The following is a 21,126-nucleotide window of genomic DNA, read 5'->3' on the forward strand; positions in this document are numbered from 1 at the left end:
ACCACGTTCTCACAGAAAACCGGCGTGAAACAGGGCTTGCGCTGTGTTTCGCCGAGTGAGTGAGTTTACCGGAGGCCCAATCCCCTAATAGGGAATAGTTGAGGGTAGGGAAGGGAATAGGGTAGGGCCCTATTCCCTTCCCTACCCTCAACTATTCCCTTCCCTTCCCTTCCCTACCCTCCGCTATTACCCTATTCCCTCTTAAAAGGCCGGCAACGCACTTGCAGCTCTTCTGATGCTGCGAGTGTTGGGCGACGGAAGTTGTTTTCCATCATGTGACCCGTTTGCTCGTTTGCCCCCTTATTTCATTAAAAAAAAAAAAAAAAATTGTACCGGTTTCTCTGATGTGTGCAGATGGCTGAAATCTCATAATACCATGTGTTTGCACACTCTGTTATAATTACTTTAATACCGGCCGATTGTTTGTTAAAGGACCTTCGTTATTCGTATGTAGTAATTGCTCGCTCACTGCAACAACATGTTTGTTTAAAAACACGGTTTTGTTTGTTGTTTACATCCCAAATTTTTGGTTTATCGCTTTTTATTTACTTGGAAATTCAAATAGGAATGGACTCTTGGAACTTGTTTTGATTGGATTTTAATTAATGAACAAATAATAATAAAATTATGAAAGTAATTAATTATTTTTAAAGCAAACACCTGCATAATGAGTTTGCGTTTATGTTCCAGACAAATATAGTTTTTTAGCTGTCCCAGTAAACATTGTTCTGCCATAAAAGTATTTCGCCCATATTATTTTATTGAAGTGTCAAGTGACTAAATAAGTATGGCACCATGGCAACGTCCATCGCTATCCCGTCGCACAAACAATGGTCGCCGTCAGTCTAGAGTTGCAATAATTTTCTATTATTTATTCAACAAATGCACTTATCAATATAAAAAGTAGCCAGTAGCCGATTCTCAGACCTACTGAATACGCATATAAAATTTGGTAAAAATCAGTAAAGCCGTTTCGGAGGAGTACGGTAACTAATATTGTGACACGAGAATTTTATATGTATGAGAATAATAATAATAATATGATCTACGTCATTTTGTTGGTTTATGTCAATTCGATAAGTCGCGACCTGTCTTCTGGGATTTGACATAGCACGACCAAATTACGCAGGTCCGCAGTCTGCCTAAGCATCAACTTCTCTAATAATAGGTACTTCTCCTACTTGGATTGCAAATAGTGTTTGAATCTTCAGATTCATAATTCCCTTTCGGCATGACGTAGGCGTTTCCAGTACATACTAGTTCTTCATAGTGCTGATTCGCGGCAGGAAGATGCTCATCTACGTGAATATTGACTTAGTCATTATGACTAGTGCAGGGTTCAGTCACATCTTTTCTTCATAAATCTGCATATAAATAACATGACCATTTATAGTCCTAATAAGATTAGATGTCCAGATACTGTAAAACTCTAGAACGAGCTGTCGCCAGCAGTATTTCCGAACCAATACGACTCTAAAACTTTCAAGAAGAGAGCATATTCCCTTTTAAAAGGCCGGCAACGCAACTCTTCTTATGTTGCGAGGGTCCATGGACCCGTTTGCTCATTTGCCCTTTTATTTTATAAAAAAAAAATACTGTGCAAAGTCAACATCCATTGCCTACGAATTCATTGTCGATGTTTAAAGTTCATATTAGAGTTTTCATTTAGAATTTTTAAAACAGTTTTTTGTTTGGCCATGGTATTTTTTATCAAGGCTATTTATAGCCATAGCCTGTCTTTTCCTGATACGATAGAGGAGTGGTTTTAGAAAATAACTATAGCCTCTATGCATATGCATGGTGTACCTACCTTAATATATCTGGTAGTAAGGTGGTAATAAGTTTTTTGAGCCCATCCATCTCTTCAATACAAATTAAATGTGAAATGTTCTATCGATTGAAAGTTACTCAGTTCTAGAATAGCCTCGATTTATTTTGTACATTTTCTACTACTTGGAATAATTAAGTACTCGGCTATGGAACTAAATTTAGCCGTCTCGATCACGTTCAATAGTCAACCGCTAGTTCCCAGAAGTTCCGGATGTCGGTTAGTGATTTTACACTTTTATTGTTAGTTAAATGATTAGTTCAATGGCGACTTAAGTGGTAACTTAATAGTTCTTACTTCTTACCAATAAGTGAAGCTAGCACTAGCACTCAAAGTTGTACGGATTTGGAGTCCTTATTTTTGTCTCTCCTTTTCCTCTATTACTAATAATAATAAAAATATTGACATTGTGCAAGTGTGCATAATATGCACACTTGCACATTGTCTTAATGATTAATATAATAATAATGATTTGGAGTCCTTATTTTTGTCTCTCCTTTTCCTTCCTTACTAATAATAATAAAAATGTTATCTTTCGTATTGTGTTAGATAAATGCGAACCTTTTATAATTAAAACGTCTTATACTAAGCAATACACCGTATAATTTTTTTATTAGTTAGGTAATTCGATGCGAAAGTCTGAAAATCATAATATTTTTCTAAATTACAATTGCATAAGTTTATAAAAATGCTATGCTATAGCTTTACCGCGGCAGTTCCCGAGTGTCACACGCATTTTTTAATGATACAATTAGCTTATTTTTTGTATCACATAATTGGTAGACTACTGAGTACTGACTACTCATTCAGTAAACAGTCGTTATCAGTTTATTTAATGCTATGAGTTATGACCTTTTTAACAGATAGCGTAGGTAATGATAGCAATCATACTCAGTTACCACTATTACTATACGTCATTACTGTTATGTCTGCGATGACATTCTATCATATGATTACAGTCATAGACTTAATATATACATAGGTTTAGGATTGCAGTGGATTAGGCATAAAGTTAATATACCTAGCGGAATAGAGAAACAAAGGCCTGAGCAAGAGAGATGTCACTATCAGTAACACTGCATAGTAAAAAGAGACGTGTGATACATGACAGCAGCACTCTTTTTTTGCGTCCAGTCGGCACGTGCCGCACGTTGACAATTTAATCTCATAGAATTCATGTTCAATCATGCTCGTGTAAGTGTATACGTACACATATTTTTCACACAGATGAAAACCAATTTCAGTTTCGTTTGACAGCTCGAGACTGTTGCTCTATTCCGCTAGGTATATTAACTTTATGGGATTAGGTAATATGGAAATGAAAAAGTTTTACATTGCTGTCTAATATTTATGAAAGTATATAATTATATGCCCTTTTATGGCAGCCAAAACGGCAACCTGTTGACAAGGTTCTCTTGTAAAATAGAATAATAAGATATATTTTTGTTACAATTTATGTAGCACACGGTTATTATGTTTCTCTTCATCCGGAAACCGTATTATTTGTCCAGCCGACAAGGCCTTTTTTTCAAGAAATTTTGCCCACCTCACTTTTTCACCAGGGCAATTCCTGTGTAGCCAGGATATGATCTCAGGGTGCTCCAAGGACAAGCTTAATCTGTTACAGGATCCACGTCGAAAGAACTCTGATAGATACTGTCGATTGCCATCTTACGTAAAACCCCAGTTACCAATATAAAGTGCAAACAGGATTTAAAATTGAACGATAGGTATGTGGATTACGGGCTGACAGGATAATTCCTGGGTGAAATATGGACACGTCAATACAGCACCGAATTCACCAAAATATGCTGATTTTTGTGTATAAATAATTGCACATAACTTTTTTGTGCGGAAATTCGATTTTGTGCGTACATTTTGCTCGGATAAAAAGTATAGTATCTTCAGAGCTATTCTGAGCAAAAAAACATAGTAGGCAGATTTAATTATAATATTAGTACTTATATGGGTAGAAAATACCTAACAGAGTTCAATTTTGAAAGCACTTGTTAGTCTTTTAAAAACAAAATGAAATATAAACGATAAAATTATGCAAATTGTCGTTTACAGAATCTGTAAATACTTATTATACTTGAGAATTCTCAAACTAAAATTGCTTATATGTACCGTCAGTGAAATTGATTTAAAGGCAGATGGCACAGGCACATAATTTGGTCACTTTATTTCAACCGCAGCTGATAGATTACAATAGGGATGATGGTCAAATATAAGCAGATTTTCTATAATAAAATAAAGATATCATGTTTAAAATTACTGTGATTTAACATCTATGTAACCTAAATTCGCAATAAATAAATGTTTATGATTATGAAAATGGTGAAAATAGGCAGTTCCGAAATTGCAGCTTCATAACTCATGTATTTTTTGTTACGAAATATGAGCCTTTAAACTTCGCCGATGTTTCTATTATAGAGAGTTCTTTTAATAAAAAATATAGTAGCCTATTAAAATTAACTTGATATAAGCCGACCAAATAAAATGGCTCTGCCATCTGCCTGTTAATTTATTTCTCTGATAGTACTTTCTAAGTATGCACGTTTTTCACATAATATTTTAATTTTCCTACCATCCATATCTAGTCTAGGACCTAGATATAGGCATTAGGTGAATATATATAGATAAAGGCACAGGTCATAATTTAGGTTCCCCACATGCGAATGACGTCATAAATCACAACACAATAGCGAGGAGAGCCGCGGGTTTTAGTCGTCTATAGAAACTAAAGTATGAATAATATCATACTTTAGTACTTTAGACTTTAGAGTATTCGGTCGTGACTTGAAATCAAACCATCGATAAAAGTTTAAGGGCCTGTTTCACCACTTGCTGATAAGTTCCGGATAGACTATCCACAACTTTAGTGACAGATACTTGATACAGCATACTCTATCTGTCAGATAACTTGTGGAGCCAATCCGGCAGTTAGTGGTGAAACAGTCCCAGACTTTAGATTATAATATTGTGATACAGCCATTATTTTGCTAATTAATGTTTACGAAATCACGCGTATTGAGTCCACTGTGAAAGTAGCAGCTGTGCTATACAGGGGATGCGTACATACCCTTAATTATTATCAGTTACCAGTTTTTTTATTACATATTTGTATTGAGTGAAATCTCAGGAGTTTGTTTTATCTCAACATGAAGTTGAATGGCTCGTCTCACGGTTTCGACTATAGCGGCAGACATCTTGCGGTCGATCGCGCCTATCTCGCGACCAAATCGATTTTGTTATTGAGTTTAGGGAGGGAATTGCAAGATGTAACTTTTGCTGCAGTATTTTACGTTTCGATTGAAATAAGTAAACATGTTAAAAAAATCTTTTTTACAGGAAAACCGTACGCAATTTATATGTACCATCAAAGAAATTAATTTATAGGCAGATGACGGACTCACGTCATTTGGTCGGATTATGTCAATTCATAAACGTGATCTGTCGGCTGGGCTTGACATAACGCGACCAAATTATGTTGGTCCGCCATATGCCTATGAATCAACTTCTCTTATACTTAGTGCAAGTTATGCACAATTATAAACAGTCAAGTTAAAAAAATAATTGGCCAAGTGCGATTCGGACTCGCACACGTAGGGTTCCGTACCATTATAGAGCAAAATTAGGCAAAAAAATGTGTTTTTTGTATGGGAGCCCCCCTTAATTGTTTATTTTATTTTGATATTATTATAAAATATTAAAGAACACATAATATAATTCAGGACTTTGAGAAAAAATCACCTACCTGTAGCCATTATTGATATAGAGCAAAAAAGGCCAAAAAAATCACGTTTGTTGTATGGTAGCCCCCCTTAAATATTAATTTTATTTTGTTTTTAGTATTTGTTGTTATAGCAGCAACAGATATACACAATCCGTGAAAATTTCAGAATTATAGCTATAGCGGTTCTTGAGTTACAGCCTGGAGACAGACGGACAGACGGACAGACGGATAGACATCGAAGTGTCAGTAATAGGGTCCCGTTTTTACCCTTTGGGTACGGAACCCTAAAACGGATTGCACTCTCGGAGTTCTTCAGATACTAATAAATTATTAGCGTGAGGCCAGATTTATGTTGTGTGATTTGTGAAGCGTTTTAGGATATTACCATTTATCATAATATTATGATTATAATACGCAGAAATATTTTAGATAGTCTTCGTGTCATTCAATAAATTAATGTCATTATAATTTGGCTGTCTACTGCTTGGGGAGGGATTTTGGATATCTCCTACACCTCCTACCTTTCTTGTTTCTACTTATTAATTTCGTTGCGCTGGGTCCCAAGGGCCACTATTTCCCACGCGCTCCCCTGAGATCATATTAAAGACTTTCGTGGTCGTTTACCACTGTTGATCCTGGCGACACAGGTGTTACAGTGGTGGATCATTTTCCATTAAGAAAAAATTGGAAAACATTAATGTAAAAAGTAATTCCATAGAAATGGTGTCATTAGAAGCCTTGGTAGACTTAATTTCCTTCACGACGAGAACTCGCTTGTTTGCTATCTAGGTAAAGGGATCCATCTTTTTGACATAAAATTAATCTGTAAACGATCTTAATATTTGTTCGAGTTAAATCGATCACTGTCGTAAACGTAGTACATTGACCTGCCGAATTTCGGGGTTCACGCACTTGTTTATCAGCTAGCGCCAGGAAATTCTTAGCGTCTTATCTTTGTTTACTCGCTTAATTACACTATCTTTTACAATAATTTGTTGAGTTTTTAAAATGTGTAGAGACTAGACTATATTAACCATAATGATTAAGTCGAGCTGTGATTTGAATCAATATGATAAACCTTATTTGGTAATGACTTATTACAGGTAGAATTTTTTCGTTATCGTTTCATGACTTTGGTACGGTTGCATTGGCGAAACTTCGACTGAACAAGGAGACAGCAGTAGGCCGAATGTCAGTAACTGGGCTATTAGGTATTAAAAATAAAGTATAGTTCTGTAATATGCATACACAATATTAAAATTACGAAACCTTCACGGAAAATTGGTTACATCTTACCTCGGTCATAACGAGCCTGGGTCAGGAACATCATTTAATGACCGACAATTTGTTTTATGCATGTATTGTTGTAAGCTGCGGTGGGATATGAATAGACTATCAGGTTCTCAGATAGAAACGACAGATATTTCATGGCATAGGTGACATGAAGCAATGCAAAACGTATTTTGTGGTAAATAATAAAGCCTCAATTTAAAATACAAAAGTTCACAGCTAACTCATTGAAGCCTGACCTAAAACGTAATATAGTTTTTTAAGGTCTAGTTGACACCCTGGTGTTACCTCCTTTGTACCTTATTGCCATTACAAAGAGGTCAAAATGTGGAAAAAGCTGCCGATAATTCATACAAAGCGATAAAATAGAGACCGTTTTTTTTTTCAAAAGAAATGTATAATTTTTTATTTTACGTTTACCGGCATATTAAAATATTAAAGAAGCGATAATTGTACCGACATGAGGTTATCCAGGATATAGCATTATAAAATTGTTATAACATTATTATAGCTATAAAATGAAAGTTTATGTACCTGCACGTCTGTTCGCTACGTTGCTCTCATACTAGGACGAATTTCTATCTTTCAAGAATATGTCTCTACATTAATTATTTCCTACAAGATATACCTGTATACGAGCTTGTTTCACCAATTCCTGATAAGTGTCGGATAGGCTATCCACAGCTTAACTTGACAGAATATAGAGGGCCTGTATCACCACTTCCTGATAAAGTGCTGGATACAACTTTTTTGACAGATTCTCCATACTCTATCTGTCAAGTTAAGTCGTGGATAGCCTATCTGGCACTTATCAGGAATTGGTGAAACCTGCCCAGAGTATGGAGAATCTGTCAAATAAGTTGTGGATAGCCTATCCGGCACTTTATCAGGAAGTGGTGAAACAGGTTAGAGAAGTTGATTCATTGGTATCGCAAGGACCTACGTTATTTATTTGGGCTATAATATGAAGGCAACTTTAATCATTAATCATTTATCTAGGCTTGACAAAAAAAAAAAACTAGGCCTTTACATCCGTTATGGATGATTTATACAGTATTTTTCAGAGCGAAGTAACCACTCCTCAAGTACTGTAGTGCCTGGGACAAGATTTTTAAATGTCCGTATGGTAGCCCAAGCGCATATGGCATTCTCGCATCATAGTCGGCCTAGTCCAGAGGAAAGAACTAGTCAATACGTCTGGGACCAACTATGTGCGGGTTTCATCACGATGTTTTCCTTAACCGTACGAGCGTCCATATTATGTACTTGAGATCAGAGAATGTCTCATAGATACACGCCTCCACCCGGGTTCGAACCTGCACCCTCTAAGAGTGCGAACCAAAGGTCTACCCATTAGGCCACGGACGCTCTAGGCTTGACATAACCCGACAAAATTGCGTAGGTCCGCCATCTGCCTATTTATTTCGATGATACATAATATTTCACCGAATAGTCTACTAGTTTATGATGAAAATTATGACATCTCGTAACGAATGTCTTAAATAAACAGTATTTTGTTTATGTAACGTGTTTAAGAAGCTCCGCTCTAAATGAGATGCCCGGCTGAGTGCTGTTTATTTTTTCACCACATCTCGCGGAATTTAGGCGCGGAAAATGCAGAAAGTTGTGTGAAGTGGCCACAATTTATTATCTACAGCTTACGATGGAATTGTTAATTTTGACGATTATTCATATACTCTATTAGGATCTGTAGATAGGCAAATGTTTTAAGATTATATATCCACATTTAACATCCAAAAAATATAGCAATGTTTATTCATCTGCTTCTTTCACATGAACAAGAATATTGTTTTTTTGTAGTTTAGAATAGTAAAAATAACAATTTATTTTTTTGCCTTCGAAAAACGAAAACTTTGAAAAACTTTGAGATCTTGTAAGACCATAATAATTGAACATACTAACATAATAACACAATATACGTGGGAGAGCCATGCTTCGGCACGAATGGGCCGGCTCGACCGGATAAATACCACGTTCTCACAGAAAACCGGCGTGAAACAGCGCTTGCGCTGTGTTTAGCCGAGTGAGTGAGTTTACCGGAGGCCCAATCCCCTAACCCCTACCCTATTCCCTTCCCCACCCTCAACTATTCTCTTCCCTTCCCTTCCCTACCCTCCCCTATTACCCTATTCCCTCTTAAAAGGTCGGCAACGCACTTGCAGCTCTTCTAATGCTGCGAGTGTCCATGGGCGACGGAAGTTGCTTTCTATCAGGTGACCCGTTTGCTCGTATGCAATTTTCATTTCATAAAAAAAATAATATAGGATATACACAAGCTGTGAACAGAAGTCTAGCTATAGTGGTTCTTGAGTTACAGCCTGGAGATAGACAGACAGACGGACAGATGGATAACACCTCTTTATATTTTAGTTTTCTTTTCCGAAGTAAATTTTATTCTAATTTTGTATCAAAAGACAGTCGTTATGGTTCAATCATAAAATTATTATTTATTTACATTACACGTAGTCCAAAACCGGATGTATGAGCTAAAAAAAGGCATGGAGTTATCTTAAAATTGCAATTAACCAAGACGTATTCCGCATTTAACTGACAGTTAATATAAATAAAGAACCGGTGCGACTGGGATGATTACATCGATGTCTTACGTTAGATAAAGATAGAGAAAATATTAAAGTAAAAACTTTGTGAGGGTTAAGGCCATAATATGTTTGCTAGAAAGATGAAAGATAAACAAAATATTAGATATGAAGTGTAATTTACATACATTTGCTCATTATCTCGCGTTGTAGCCATCAAATCGTTCGTACGCGCGGATGCATTGAAATCCAGTCTAATTAGAAAAAATAAGCTATTTAAAAAGTTGAATGCAAATCGCGAGGGTTTAGTTTTAAATGTATAAAGGTACAAGACTGCAGGGCTGCGAGACCTGATAAGGGCTGAGCTTTCACGCCGCCTTAAACGCTTTCAACATTTCAATTGCTGCAGCTTTTTGTTTTGTACCATATTAAATTAAGAAAAGATACATTTGTTCCCTTGAAAGTATTAAAATTAATTCATCCTGCTTCATTTTAACTCGTATTGCTTTACCCTCTTATGATACGAAGCTATTCTAATTTAAAATTCTATACTGTTCAATAAAATTTTATGTTAGATACTATTATTAAAAGGAATGATAAAAAAATATTGATATGCATCAAAAAGTTTCAAAACTACTAGAACGAAGTTAAATAGACCTCCGGGAAAGACTGATTTTTTATTGAAAAAAAAAGCTTGCCTGAATTTTTTTTGCGTAGTCGCAGTCAGTTATGGAATAAAAAATATTAAAGCAAGAGAATTTTTCTCATTTCTCTGCATTCCTAATCATAATAATATTATTTTCTCATTTCGCAAGCAGTAAGACAATTCACATAAGTATTATAAATAATATTTAGTAAGTAATAGATGACTCCATACCTTCAAGCAAACTCGCTTCAGCGGTTCGGGCGTTAAGGCGACGCCTTGATAATTTGGCTGTAGCGATATCGATTTTTCTCAGCAATGACTAAAGCTAAGAAATTAAAGTTCATTATCAGTATTCATCATCTCTTTGTCTCTGAATTACCCATAGCATAACACGATTGGTCAACTTTTATAACACAGAATAATCAATCAAAAATAGCTCTTTAAATAAAGTGATTCCTATTTTGCCAACAGAGGAGAGTGATTTAAGCTTCGAAAATTTGTACATAGATAGGTTCAAGCATACACTTTAATTATTATTAAAAAAATTATTTGCCCATAGCTTATATAAAAATATGTATTTATGGTTTTAAATTACGCGGGCAAAACCATTTCGCCCTTTCCATTTTTTTCTGTTCCATTGCGTGAAATGAGAGGCCGGCCCGGCCTCTAATAGAAAACAAGCAATCTAAATCATAACCAACACGGTTTTTTACTCTAACGCGGCGTCACCTTAAGAGGTAACAGACAGACACACTTTCACATTTAAAATATTAGTATGGTTAAAATATTATTCTTGGTCAGAAAGTCGGACAAAACGCAGTTGCCTAGTCGATTAAGGTATTTAATGTTGGGCCATATTATTATTGATTACCCCTCGATGGCTTTTAGTTCCATGGTGTTAGGCATTTAGGAAATGTTTCGCAGCCAGAATGTTATTTAGAGCCCATTGTGCGGTGTGCGACGGAAGTTAGATATGCGACAGGTATTACAAACTTACCAGTTGCCGCTATTTGTATTAGCAGTACAGTTACAGGGGTAATACGGTAGACTAAAGTAGGTAGAAGACCGAAAAACGATGGTAGTATAATATAACTAGAGATCGCCCAATGGTCGAAATTCGACCTGAGTTTCAACGACATTAGGACTATTACCTATATTTTGTAAAAAATATTGACTTGGTCATATATTTTTTTCAACTCTTGTCTCTGGGACTCAGCTGATCTCAGACTGGCCGTGTTAGCATTGTCTAATAGTATCACACAAAATCACCTAGTTAGGTTACTATATTTCACTATAAATTGGATCGCGTAGTCACTTTGCAATGTGAATTAACCCTTACTAGCTTTTTTGTAACTTTTACTGGTTTTTAACTTACTATATTTTAGTGATAGAGATTGCACTTCCAAATAAGGCGCTTTTGAATTCGAAAAAGGCGCACACAGAAAAAAACGTGTGGCACTCGGGGACTGCCGCGGTAACGGGTAAAGCTATTGCATAGCATTTTTTATCTATTTATGCAATTGCAATTCGCATACGTCTAGTCGCACGCCTTCAAACACCGTGCCGAAGACTGGCAAAGTCGCACAGACCGTTGGAGTGGGGGGTTTTAGGTTTTTTTTGTTATTGAATTTCTTGAAAAGCTATGCAATGATATTTATTAAGCATGCCTGCAATCTGATGCACTATCATTGTTAGCATAATATCCAAACACAGGGTTATAATACGTGTCTAATCACAATAGACTCGCGACCTTCAGGTCACGAGACAATGCTCTCACCGTTAGATCATGGAGGCATACCAATGAAGGCATTCATCTCCTTGTAATCATTATCGAAATTCTCTAAAGTGCAGGATACTGAGTTTTTTTATGAAATAAGGGGGCAAATGAGCAAACGGGTCACCTGATGGAAAGCAACTACCATCGCCTATGGACACTCGCAACATCAGAAGAGCTGCAGGTGCGTTGCCGGCCTGTTTCGAAAAAACACCAAAATTGCCAATATAAAAAACCCAATATAAGAAAACCTTTTTGCTGCTTTATGTATGTATGTAACGTAGCATATTTTTGTTTTAAAAAATCGGCCAAGTGCGAGTTAGACTCGCGCACGAAGGGTTCCGTACCACAATAGAGCAAAATGGGCTGAAAATTGTGTTTTTTGTACGGGATTCATTATTTAATTTCTTAAAATTTTATTACTAATTACTAAAGTACAACTGAGTATTTCGTGAATATTTCAAGTGCCTAGTATGTGTTGCCGGTTATTGATATCGAGAAAAAAATACCAAAAAAACCACGTTTGTTGTATGGGAATATATTTCAATGTATTTTGTTTTTAGTATTTTTTTTATAGCGGCAACAGATATACACAATCTGTGAAAATTTCAGAAGTCTAGCTATAGCGGTTCTTGATTTACAGCCTGGAGACACACAGACAGACAGACAGACGGACAGAAATCGAAGTCTTAGTAATAGTGTCCCATTTTTACCCATTGGGTACAGAACCCTACAAATTGAAAATTGCCGATATTCATAAAATCACATACAAATAATAATTTGTCTCATGATTTATTCCAGGAATAAACTGACGTGTTTGTAAATCTAAATGATCTAAAATGTATTCCAGATTCGGAAGTCACATAAATATTAACTAGACTAGGTCGCCGCTTATAGCCTGGACGAACAGATCCAAAAGTGACCGAATCGATAGCACTAAAGTCCTATTTCAGGGCACATCACATTTCTATTCTGAGTCACTTAGCATGTATTATTCACACGCGGGTTGAAAATGTCAGGCTGTAGTGGGTCAGAATTGGGTTTATTTAAAAACGACCCATTAATGTTGCAGGGTTATACTCGGCCGATCGAACTGGCTATTATGGGAGTTCGGAAATTCAGCCTTTTCCTGCCCCGTCATAATATCAGGCCGTTCATTAAAAGCCGAGTAATTAATGTTCTGTCTGTTTATGTTCCCCCGGCGATGCTCATCTGTTAGTTTGGGATATTGCTTATTGAATTACGTTGTGCTGTGCCTTTAGTTTGAATGTTTTGGACGTTTGCGAGATCTCCGCGAATACTTTTTCAGCTTTTAGTATTTCATATTATAGTTTTTTTTAATAATTTTATTTTTATATAAGCTGGTACAATTTTGCCGTCTTAAGCTGGTGGTACACAAGTCAAGCATTAATTAAAATATAATTGATTGGTTCAAACGCAGTTTATTATGGCAACCTGTTTTATTTGGAGTTCATGGTGTACATTCAAACCAAACAGACGCCTCGTATATGGCCAGCTTTTAAGCGTCTCCCAGATAGACGCAGCCTGCGGTGGCGGTGGCGGTGGCCGTGGCGGTCAGTTGGATGTAGGGGATTTCCCCGGATTTGTCCTAGTTTGAAGGGCGTCTGGGGACCGTCCGGCCGGGTTTTTGAAAAGTGTCCGGGTTAAATCCCGAGACTTTTGTTGAGAGAAATCCAACTTTTTAGCCAGGAAGCAATAAACGAAAGATAAAAACTCGCTAAGCATACACATTTTCGTTCTTCTTTGATCAAAATCAAGTACGATTTCAAGAACTTAAGTTAATCAAATTTTTACAAATTATTGTTGAAAAACTGGGACGTAATAGTAAAATATAGTTTTTATGGGTGTCCGGGGAAATAGCCATATTTCGGCCAAATGTTCGGGATTTTTGTCGTGCTAGACCGGCGACGGTTCTAGGAACGACACAGACACACGCGGCCACGCGGCCAAGTCATCCAACTGACCGCCACCGCCACCGCCACCGCCACCGCCACCGCCACCGCCACCGCCACCGCCACCGCAGGCCGTGTCTGTCTGGGAGACGCGTGTTTTAATGTAGCTTTTTTAAGTACTATAATAGAAATATTGCGTATGCCATCTTCGCAAGCTCTGTTTTGAAGGCAGTGGATTATGTACCATATTTATGTTCTTCTTCCTCGTTAAGGAGACTGTACTTAATATTCTAAATCGTTCGAGCGCAAAAGTAGCTTAGTACTGGAAATTTAATTTGCCAACGGTACGGACTAAAGTACAAGAATTAAGTACATTTGAAATCGCCCGCACTAATACATTTTCTTCTTGTTCCAGGTAGAATTATGCAATAAATTGCAAGAACTTCTTTGACTCAATTTTTCCCGAAGTAACGTGGAAGAAACGTAAGTCATAGACTTAAGAAACTAAAACACTTGGCACGTATTTCTTTGGTTCGGATTTTCAGGAAATACTTGCTTGGATTTTTGTTTTACTTGACTACTAATGTGTGGTTTTGGAAGAAATAGTGGTTAAGTTTTTAGTTAATTACTTGAAGTGTTTAAAAGTTGGTCTAGTTACAAAAGGATCTGTAAAGGGAAGGGTGACAAAAGTCTATTTTGATTAGGGAAAATTGATGGAAGGCGTATTTTTAGGATTTCGGACTTCTTCGTGAGACTTTATATAAATTCAAGTATTATAGGTACTCAAATATAATTATAACTATATTCTGAAATAATTTAATATGATAAGCATGGATGCTATAGCTACGGTATTTATTTGAGCGCGGCAGTGCCTCATAGTACGGGAGCCCTAGAACAATTTTTTTTATTTACTATCAAGCTAATTTTTTGTGAGTCTTATCATTTTGATAAGACGAACAACATTTTTATCTGCGAAAAATCTTAAAAGTGGTAGGTAACAAAAATAGAAAAGATTTCATACTTTGATTTGATGCTCCTAAAATATGGATTGTTCTATTTGTAGGACAATGTTACTCTTAAATTATTATAATATGTATAACTAATAACCTATCAATTTACAAAAAAAAAAAAACAGATTGTTAGGGTTTCTCCTTAATCCCCATAAGGCCCACTTGGGCCACGCTAAATGTCAAGAGCCATTCCATCAAGCGCCATAAGGCCCAAGTGGGCCGCGCTCTTCATTCGATTATATTTCGTATTTCGCTGATTTAGAGACTATTTTTGTATGAAGAAGTTTGGTTAGTTACGATCTATGATACATTTGCCACATTCTGAATTCGGCTGCCCCCCCCTGGATCATGTTGACGTTCCTACTAAGTATATTATCTAGTACTTATATCTATAAAAATTAAAAATTAAGAACGAATTTTTGCCATTTGTTTGCAATACAATATTTTTACAACAAAAAATTATAATTTTTTTATTCTTTATAAACACATAGCTTATGAAAAATCTGATTTGCCCCCCCCCCCCCCTGGCCCAGAACCTGGGTGATTTGCCCCCGCCTGGCACCAGAACCTGGGTAATTTGCCCCCCCTGGCCCAGAACCTGGGTACACCCATGTATGTTTCGATGAATTGTTGATACAAGGGTCTAATGTTAGGGTTCCGTCGTGTAGATTATAACAAAATATTGTTTAATTTGAAATTAAAGGTCAGAAAAATAATTTTCAAAGTACATACTGTGAAAAGAATATTAAATCAGACTAAATACTATAATTATGATGGCTTGATAGATAGAAAATTTAACATAGCTGTTAATGTTTTTCACAGAAACATAAAATGTGGGTTGGATGAAAAAATATTACATTATTGGTAAAAAAGGGGCGGGGCCGGGCGCCAGTGGTTAAGGTTTAGTAATCAACCAAGTTTTGTTGATTACAGAACCCTATAACGGAACCCTAACGTGCTGATTTTTTGTATATCGATAGGTTATTAGTTATACTAGAGATCGCCCAATGGTCGAAATTCGACTTTAGTGTCAATGACATTAGGACTACTACCTATATTTTGTAAAAAATATTGACTTTATCATTATTTTTTTTCAACTCTTGTCTCTGGGACTTAGCTGATCTCAGACTGGCAGTTTAAGCATTGTCTAATAGTATCTTAGATCCATCTTAGATCCAATAAAAAAAACTATATAATCCATTTTCAATTTGTCAACTTATTGTCAACAGGCTTCAACCATAAATAAAAGAGTATAATTCGTATGTATACATTGTCACTCAAAAATCTGTCATTTCTCATGTGTGTATGTTGTAGTGTGTGTAATGTTTTTTTTGTTAAAAAAATGTATGATAAAATCATAATTTCAAAATAATATTAGTTTGATGCACTCCTTCACCATAATATAAACTATAACTGTGCAAAATTTCATGCACCTACGTTACCCCATTTTTCGTAAAAAGGGTTACAAAATTTTTCGTTCGCGTATTAATATTATGATTATTATATAATTTAAGAGTAACATTGTCCTACAAATAAAACAGTCCATATTTTAGGACCATAAATTGAAAGTATGAAATCCTTTCTATCTCTGTTACCTACCACATTTGAGATTTTTCGCAAATTAAAATTTTGTTCGTCTTATCAAAATGAAATTACTCACAAAAAATTAGCTTGATGGTAATCAAAAAGAATTGTTCGGGCTCCCGTACTATTAGCCAAGATGGGTGATGCTAAATTTCAAAGACAATACAACACCTTTTCTCGAAGCCTTTCAGTAAGCAGCTGCGAGTTTTTTTTACTTTTTAACCGACTTCCAAAAAACGAGGAGGTTATAATATGTTCGGCTGTGGATATTTTTTTTTAACTTTTTATATACTTACATAACCTTTTGTATTGTTAAAAATATATTTGACAGATTAACTGGTTTGATTTATGTTAACAATTTAAGAGGAAACATCACTTAAATTAAACGTTTCTTGGGTGTTTTTAATAGGACATAATACATTCGGGTGGGGCAAATAAAATGAGTACGGTGAAAAATGTTAACGGTTCCTTTAATGCCTTGTAAACGTGTAAGTATTACGATGACCCCGTTCCGTAGACTTTTTTCTGTGTTCCTTTCTTGACTGAAAAAATACTTTTGGGGTAAATCTGTTCAAGCATATAAAATTACCAAATATAAACATAAATTTGAGTAGATGACGGCTGGATGTATTTGAGATTCCAAAACAGAATTTGATGAAAAAAGTATATCTCAGTATAATTCTTTACTTCTTATTTCAACGCAAATAATTTAATTGCTTTGAACCAAAACGTAGGATTTTAAATTCGTGACATAGTTTGACACGACAATTGACATGAAATAATACACTTCATATTATCTTCGCCTCGTGGGGCAGGTGGTAGGTTCGAAAGTGTCAGAAAAATCTTCTTCTTTGACGGCTCAATGGGCATTGTCCAAAAAAAATCACATGTACTTTTTATATTTTTTTTCGTTAAAATAGGGTATTTTAAGAATATAAATTAAATAATTTTGAAATTCATTGGCTAGTTTTTTCTTAATAATTTTTTAAAGTTTCGCTCTGACGTCATCATCGGCCGCCAATTGACCTCTGCATATGTTTTAAATTTCCTTTCAATCTTATTTATAATGGCTGGTTCGTCAAATGCAAGTTCTCATTATGTGATAGCTGATACGAGAAGCTTACCAAAAGTTCGAAACGTAATGTTGGTCGAATTTATTGCTAATTTAACGCCATTGAAGGTCAAACAAAGGTTAAACGTATTTGTTCAAAAATATAAGTAACTAATGGGTATTTTTTTCGTTTATATACAGAAAAACGATCACTGACCTTATTCCTCGAAATGTTTTTGTAATGAGCAAAATTAAAAAAAATGGACAATCCCCATTGGTTGAGTGTGTGGCAACTCAAGCCGGGGGTTGCGGGTTCGAATCCTGCCGACGGAACAAAAAGTTTTCAATGTTCTGGATTTCAGGGTCTGGATGTGTATTAAATATGTGAAAATAAATATATGTATAGTATAAAAGTATTAAATATATTTCCGTTGTTTGGTACCCGTAACACAAGTCCTTCAGGTACTTACCACGGGACCAGACTGACGTGGTGTGAAGCGTCCATAGATATTATTATTATTCTTGTGCCCTCTAGCGGCAAAAAAATTAAAACTCTTATTAATGTAGTTAACAACGTCGTGTAATATCAGGCCTCTGACATTTCGATTATTAAGGAATCATCATGAATGAGGCTAAGTCATTTCTGAGACGGGATTGGCGGGCGAGCGAGGGAAACGTGCCAGTTGGCTAGCTTGCTCGCTAATCAGCTTCTGTCTTATAAACAAATCATTCATTCATATCCCACCTTTATAATTTTCAATAAGGGTCCAGATTAATCTGACAATCAATGTTCGTCCATCGTCCATACTAATATTATAAAGTGTGATGTGTGTCTGCCTGTATCTTTTTACGATTAATAAGGTGGGATTTCACAAGTGACATTAATCTTCGTTTTATAAAACTTAGTTCTCACTGAACGCGTTCATGCGGCGACGTAAATCTCGCTTTGTTTCAAATGGATTTCACATTTTGGAGCCACGTCACGTTAATTTAACAACAAAATAATAAGAGACAATACATAATTGTACTAACGAAACACATCCGTCAAAACTGTCATCATGACAATATTATTTTCGTCTATGTTTTTCGTTCCGCCATGTCACTACTCTGACAGGACTTGAACGGGTTTTATGAAGTAAACCGCGAAAGTTCAGGCGTTCAGAAGATAAAACTCAGATTTGTTGTGAACGCGTTCAGTTTATGTTGGTGAAATGCAATTCGGTGTTATGAACGCGTTTATACGTTTAGAACCGGTTCAGGGTGCTTTGGTATGATACTTCAAAGCCGGGAAAAAAATGTATCCCCCCCCCCCGATGATGCCGGTCCCCGTGCGATAAATTAATATTGCCGCAGCAGAGTAGTGGGCATCAACTAGTTTTCATAATAATAATTTAAATGTTTTTAGGTATTTTAAGTTATAAGTACAAGCCGAAAATTATCTATAAAATGTTTAACATAATATTACTTATTCAAAAAAATATATTAAAATATACTCCATACCCAACAAAATCGGATCAGTGGTCGAAAACGGATGAGAATTTGGAAAAACTGTATAGAATCTAATTTATAGAGAATTTAATAAGCTTTAATTTCATCAAAGTATACATAATACTTTTTGCTACAATGCATCGTTTTTTAGTTATTGGTGAAAAACCAAAAGTTGACACCTTTGTCGCCCCTCCCTCCGGCTCACCTCCTAGACGTCAGGACTTTTAGTGTGTTTTGTCCTCAACCACCCTGAGTAAGTTCCTGTAGAAATTGCTTAGGTTTCCGCTCATGCATTCTACAACTAATTTGTTGTATGATCTACTGGGTGTGAAGACGTAACAGAAAGACAAACACTTTCACATTTATAAATTTAGTAATATATGGTTTATAACGCCTCCGTGGTCTAGTGGTACAGAGCGCGGCTCTTGACTCGGAGGACGTGGGTTCGATTCCCGCGTTGGAAACATGTTATTTCAAAGTTTGGTTCGGACAATGCAGGCTGATCACCTGATAGTCTGACAAGTAAGATGATCCATGCGTCGGATGGGCATGTAAAAAGTGGGTCCTGCGTCTGATCTCTCCGGTCGTGTCGGTCTGCCGTCCCACTGGGTTATGAGAGTAAAGGAATAGAGAGTGCTCTTGTGTACTGCGCACACATTTGGGCACTATAAAATTACTCCTGCGTAGCTGGCCTGGTTTCAATGAAACCGGCCACCGTCACCGAAACCGGTGTGGGAGCTATTATTATTAATATATGGTTTATTATTTTATTGTACTAGATTAAAAATTACATAACAAATTGTAACGTAACGTAACGAAGCTTAAATCTGTTCGCGTATTGTTTACCGCACTTAGAGAGTAGCGCCCCGCGTCGACCAATTTTTCTACACTCGCAAGCACTGCGGGGTGCCACTAAGTGCTGATTAAAAGTTTCATGTGTAGCATCAGTCCCGGCCCCCGTATTCAGCGAACAGATTGCTATTTTCGGGACTGACATCATTAATCAACCCCAAAAAAATATATTTAAAAAGCGGAAAAAACTTTCTCGAATCCATTACGTTTTATGACGTTTTTGTCGTAACTGGAGCACAAAACTTTCATTAGCAGCTTTAGTCATGTCTGTATGTTATATACTTTGTCTCATCAAATGAATGCAGCTAGTACCTTTCGTACAAGTAAATAGTAATAAATTATTTTCTACTAGACGTTCCGCGAGGCTTTGCCCGCTTGAATTAGATATTTCACAGACAAATGAGTTCAAATAAGCCCTTTCAAATAATTTACCCCGTTTTTTCCACATTTTCCCCTATTTCTTCGCTCCTATTAGTCTTAGCATAATAAAATATAGCCTATAACCTTCCTCGATAAATGGGCTATCTCACACTGAAAGAATTTTTCAAATCGGACATTTATTCCTGAGATTAGCGCGTTCAAACAAACAAACTCTTCCGCTTTATAATATTAAGTATAGATTACCTTTTGTATAAAATAAACTTAATCAATCTTATTTTTATCTTACATAAAGCACTATGTAGATGTAGGTTTCTTTAGATTATTGTTTCTTACGTTTGTACAGAAATATTGTGAAAATTTGCAGGAAACAGACAATGGCTACTTAACAAGCTATGAAATGGGACGATGCTCATTTGTTTCGGTAAATAAAAACCCAGAGCTGTACAGTAAATATAAATAATGCGGCGAATTGTTTTAAGAGATTTTACGTCCCTTTCATAATTATTGTTACTCATTGTGAAAGATAATTTCAAACAAAACATCGCGTAATGAACCAGGACGTTCCTAGAGTTCCGCGAAAAACATTATAGTTTTATTTTGGTAAATACTAGCTGGCCCGGCAAACGTTTTTTTGCCATAATTATGAAGTATTTCGCCCGTATTATTTTATTGAAGTGACTAAATAAGTATGTCACCATGGCAACGTCCATCGCTATCCCGTCGCACAAACAATGGTCGCCGTCAGTCACGAGTTGTAATAATTTACTATTATTTATTCAACAAACGCATTTCGACCGACCGACCGATTCTCAGACCCATTTGGTTGAAATCAGTAAAGCCGTTTCGGAGAAGTACGCGGCTTAAAATTGCCGTATTATGATATTATACCTAATATTATGTTGTTCACGATACGTTTATCGTGCGGGAAACTTAAAATTTTAAAACTTTTACATATCTACTTTAAATAAAATGGATTCAGCACTTTAAGCGTAATAGGTAACGCAGATAGCCACAC

The 21,126-nt window shown here is 36.1% G+C and overlaps 1 protein-coding gene and 1 long non-coding RNA gene across 5 annotated transcripts in view; both read left to right on the forward strand.

Moving 5' to 3' along the window:
* LOC121731909 (RNA-binding protein Musashi homolog Rbp6) overlaps positions 1-21,126 on the forward strand; it is a 618,826-nt gene that overhangs the window by 60,242 nt on the left and 537,458 nt on the right. The gene's annotated exons all lie outside the window — the stretch shown is intronic.
* Positions 1-21,126, forward strand: part of LOC121731911 — a 79,010-nt gene that overhangs the window by 24,554 nt on the left and 33,330 nt on the right. The window contains exon 2 of the long non-coding RNA XR_006036301.1: positions 14,161-14,228. This is a non-coding gene — a long non-coding RNA (uncharacterized LOC121731911). The remainder of the gene's footprint in view (positions 1-14,160; positions 14,229-21,126) is intronic.

This window comes from Aricia agestis, chromosome 11, assembly GCF_905147365.1.
Source record: "Aricia agestis chromosome 11, ilAriAges1.1, whole genome shotgun sequence".
NCBI lineage: Eukaryota > Metazoa > Arthropoda > Insecta > Lepidoptera > Lycaenidae > Aricia > Aricia agestis.